Source organism: Ochotona curzoniae, unplaced genomic scaffold (genome assembly GCF_017591425.1).
Source record: "Ochotona curzoniae isolate NIBS_2020 unplaced genomic scaffold, NIBS_Ocur_1.0 contig_239, whole genome shotgun sequence".
Classification (NCBI taxonomy): Eukaryota; Metazoa; Chordata; class Mammalia; order Lagomorpha; family Ochotonidae; genus Ochotona; species Ochotona curzoniae.
This window is the reverse complement of record NW_024465444.1, coordinates 5,371-10,117: the sequence shown is the minus strand read 5'-3', so window position 1 is coordinate 10,117 and position 4,747 is coordinate 5,371. Positions and strand designations below refer to the sequence as shown.

Genomic DNA, 4,747 nt, shown 5'->3' with positions numbered 1-4,747 from the left:
CCCCTCCCCAGGCACGCGCCCCACTCCTGCATATCCGCCAGATGGCCCTGGATGACTGCAATAACTCAGTCACTGGATGGGCTGTCCCGGCCTCCCGCTGTTATCTGTTCAATGTCCTGGTGGACCAGGCCACCTTTGAAACTGGAGGATGGGTAGGCGTCGGGTCGGTGCAGGGGTGCATGGAGGCAGCAGGTGCTTGCGCACCGTGTGGCCAGCCCCCGGCACCTGCTGCAGGTTCAGGATGCTGTCGATGGCACTTTGCAAGTGCTCCTTGAGAGTGTCTTCTTGCGGACTGTCACTCGAGAAGCTGGCCTGGTCCATGTCTGCGGACTGGGACTTGTGCCACTTAGCGGGTGGCATTGTGGGGGCCTCCCAGCCGGCATCCCCACCCTGGGCATGGGCAGCTGCGTGGTTGGGCTCAGGCGGCGGGGCGGTGCCCTTAAGTAGCTGCTGCTACAGCTCGTCCTCCACGGCCGCCAGCTCATGGATGAGGCCGCTTTTGGCCTTGTCCACCTTGGCGGGCAGGGGCGTGGCGCGGTGGCCGCATGCTCCGGGTAGCTCTTGCATAGTGGCAGGCGTGGCCCAGTTGGCGCGGGCCTGTGGAGCTTGTGAGTGGTGGGTAGCACAGTGGTGGCTTGTTGTCCACGATGCTGTTCATCTGGCCGGCCTGGGGTGGTGGCGGGTGTGGGCGCTGCGGGGGTGCTGCGTTATGGGGCACAAGGGATGGCTGGTGCACGGGGTCCAGCGCCTTGTTGTGCACCACCTTGATGAGCCTGCCCTTCTGTCTGATCTTGAGCTTGAGACCAATGCGGCTCCACGCCTCCTAGGTCTTGATGGGTGGGCAGTTGCGGAAGCGCATGGGGCTATCCTCATTGGCGTCCAGGGAGGAGGCAGTGGACGACAAGGAGGAGGACAGGGAGGAGGACGCCTGTGCCCAGGTCACAGACAGAGATCCACCAGCCCCGCCATGCCATATCACAAGCTTGGTGAGCAGGTGTGACGGCGGTGGGGCAGAGGCGGTGGAGGAGGACGTCCCAGATCCGTGGCTGGACAGCCGATGCCCATCGGAAGAGGCGGGGAGCGGGAGGCCGAGAGCGTGAGGCCGAGAGCGTGAGGAAGACACGTACTCATTGGGTTTCTCCTTTGCCAGCTGTTTATCCAAGACAGGGGTGGTGTTTTCCTCCTGAATGAACGTTCGGTCAATCATGAGCATCTTCGCTGAGGGGTGAGACTCCTCCAGGGGCAAGAGTCGGTACTTAATGAGCATGGCCTGGGTGCGTTTCAGTAGCTGGGTGGAGACTGCCTCAACTTCCTCATCCACCTTGTGGTAGTTGCTGGGGGAGGAGAGGGCGCCCTGGTACACGTGGTAGGGCAGCAGGCACTGCAGGGAGGGGAGGCGGTCTTACAGTCGGGGTGCAGCATGGAGCCTTGGTGTTTGTGCAAATGCTCCAGGAAACAGGCCTCCTTGCTGGGTTGCAGTGTAGGGGCCTTCTTCAGCTGCAGTTAAGGTACAGGGTCCTTGGTCACACTCGGGGCTGGGATGCTGCAGGCAAAAGCTTTGCTTTTGGCGGGGAGCAGAGGAGGGAGGCCTGTGTTGGCCATGGGTGCAGGGGCAAGGGCATGGCTCGGGGCGGTGGGGGTTCTGGAAGGGGCCTGGCCGCTGACCAGCATTAAGGTCGTGGGGCTGGCCAGGGCCTGTGGGGTGGCAGCAGAGCCCCCCCCCCCCCCGCCTTGTGCTGGAGGAGGATTCCAGAAGAAACCTGGTGGAATCTCTCCAGCAGGGCGTTTGGCTGGGGCTTCCGGCCACCATCTGGAAGGTCCGTGGGGGCGGTGGCAGGGGCACCACAGGCTCGGGGACCAGGGGGAGGTGTGGCGGGGGTGTGGGGGCCTTATGGGGTCCCTGGCCAGCCGGGAACTGAAGCTGGAAATCAGATGGCATGGGGCCAGGCACCCTGGTGGACATCTCAGAGGAAGCTACAGTGGAGGCCGCCGTGGGGTGGGGGTCAGGAGGCAGTGACCCCTCAGCTGGCAGAGGAGGCAGGGGGCCAGGGATGATGGAGGCTGGGGTACTGGCCACCTGGGGGATGCCTAGTGTGTTCTGGATAACAAAAATGCCTGGCAGGGTTGGTGGGGCCTGGGGTGGGGGACAGAGGTGCAGGATGGGTTCAGAGGAGAGATGGGACAGGCTCTGGGGCTGGGAAAGGTGATGAGAGTGGGGCTGGGAGAGGGGCAGGAGGGCGGCACAGCTGGATGTGGGGAGGGCAGGTAGGGGCTGTCTTCTAGTGGGGCCTGGTGAGCTAGCGAGGGGGTCGAGGAAGGACCTGGGCCCTTCAGTGGAATGGCTTCCAGTATCTGGGGCAGGAACATCTGTGGGGAGTCCTGAGTGAGGATGGCCGTGATAGCTGCGGGCGGTGGCTGCCCAAGGACCATCTTCTCCAGGCTGGATGCCAGGCCTGGGTTGGGCTGTGGGGTGCTGACCTGAGGTGGGGCAGTGGTCTGGAGGGACTTCTGTATCTGAGCCTGCAGGAGGCCCAGTGTGCTTCTGCAGGGGGTGCTGGTGGGGTGAGCTGCATGGTGAGCACACCTCCCTGGTGGTAGTGGTGGAGGAGGCAGCCACCATAGCAGCGGGAAGAGCTGCTTGCTGCACCAGCCCATGGGGATTGGCGGGGGAGGAGTTGAGCATGGCCTTGGCACTGGGAGGCAGGGTGACACCCTGCAGGACTGTGGTGGTGGTGGGGCCCGCAGCTGTAGGCTGGCCTGTGTGGGCAGGCTGCCTGCCGGCAGCAACACAGGCATCTGGAAGAGCGTGGGCTGGCGCACCTGGATGGGCGCAGCGGAGAGGATGTGTGTGGCACTGCTGTGTGCACCCGATGGTGGGACCAGCATAGTGCCCAGGCTCATTTAGTCGCCAAGTTCTGGTTGTGAGGATGGGGTTGGCGATGAGCTGTCTGCTTGCATGAGGGGCCGCAGCAGCCAGGATCTGGCCGTCCACATTGGCTGGCAGGGCGGAGAGTGGTTGTGGGTGCTGGACGATGGAGGCGCCTAGCAGCACAAACTGGTTCTGGGTGTACAGCTTGTGCTGGGCAGGGATGATGATACTGCTGCCCTGGTTCAGCAGGTGCATGCTCATGGGCTTGCTCAGGGCACCCGGAGGCTGCGGTGGCGCCGCCCCAGTTGCAGTGGCCAGTGGCTGCTTGAAGAGGCTGGCCTGCAGGGCAGGCACGAGGAAGCCTGACAGCACCACGTTCTGGCCAGCCTTGCCAGCTGCCATGAAGGTCAGGTACTGTGGTGCCTTGGGCTGTGTTGTAAGTGAGCCTGGCTCACCCTGGATGGTGAGTGTGGCACAGGCGGGTGCAAAGGGCTTAGGCGTCAGTTGGTACAGCTTGGGGGCAGCACCCCTGCTGACTTGGGCTGGATGGGCATGGGCGTACGGTGCAGGATCACATTGGGCGCTGGGACCAGTGGTGCCATGCTGAGGCCTAGAGCCACCTCCAGTGGCTGTGCAGAATCACATTGGGCACTGGGACCAGTGGTGCCATGCCAAGGTCCAGAGCCACCTCCAGTGGCTGTTCTGAATTTGCCCCACTAGTTGTGGCCTGATTGCCCCAGCATTGGCGAATACCAAGTTCCCATTGAGCGTGGTGGCCATGGCAGCTGGGAGGTTCTTCTGGATGACCAGGCCAGCCCCTTGTAGGGAGAAGCCAGCAGAGGCCAGTTTCATGGGGTAGGTGGGTTCAGTGCCATGACAGGCTGGCCGACCACCTAGATGGGTGCCAGGTGGAGTTTGGCCACTGTGGCACCCCCAGGGCTGCCAATGGGCAGGCCCTGGAGGCCCAGAATGGGCTGTAGGGTCACATTGCCCAGGTACATGGGCTGCACACTGAGGGCCTTGTTGACCACATCCTGGGGTTTCACCAGAGCCTGGTGCATCAGCACGGTGGGTGGGCCTGCAGCCCCAGCAGGTCAGAGCTGCCAGGGAAGAGCACCTGGGTCCTGTGGCCATTGCAGTAAAACCCGCAGTCCCGACAGGGTCGGCTCCAGCGTCTGCTGGCTGCAGGATGGGTAGCTGGAAGAGGCCCAGGTCCAGCTCAGCCATGGCCTCGACCTCGAGGGTCTGCTCGGTGATGTGGGCTTCCTGCAGGCTTTGCTGAAGGATGTCCCAGGGCTGTTCGGCACCCCCACTGCCTGCCGCCCCACCTCCGGTGGCTGGCGAGCCCAGGATGTCATCTTCTGGGAAGTCCAAGTGTACGCTGGGGGCCAGCTGCCTGGGCTCTGGGTTCAGATGGTTACTGGAAGCTTCCTGCACGTGCAGCCCGGGCCTTCATAGAAGGCACCCTGGACCTCGCTGGCATTGTCCAGGAGGTCATCACTGTTGAGCTTTTCGAATCCGTGTAGAAAGTCATTGAGGGCCTGGGGGTCACAAATCACGTCCAGTAAGCATCTCCCATCCTCATCATCCATTGCCACTGTGCTACAATCGAATCATGAAGGGAAGGAGGGGGTGTCTGCTCCAGGTCTACACAGGGCCCCCGGCTGTGGAATCTGAGAGTGTCTGTTTGGGGGCTACCCTGATATTTGAGCAGCCTTTGGCGCAGGATCTCCGGGACGGCCCCTCACAGGTTGCAAAGGGAGGTCCCAGACAGAGCCGTGCAGCTGAGCCGGTCAGCGCACTGCCTGATCACATGGCAGCCGCAAGGATATGTCTCTCATATATATTTTTTTTCACAATCTTTGCATGGTTAATTAG

At 62.6% G+C, this 4,747-nt stretch overlaps 1 pseudogene; it reads right to left on the bottom strand.

Moving 5' to 3' along the window:
- Positions 1 to 204: 204 nt before the first annotated feature.
- LOC121152150 lies at positions 205 to 4,461 on the bottom strand (annotated as a pseudogene).
- Between the last annotated feature and the right edge of the window lie 286 nt (positions 4,462 to 4,747).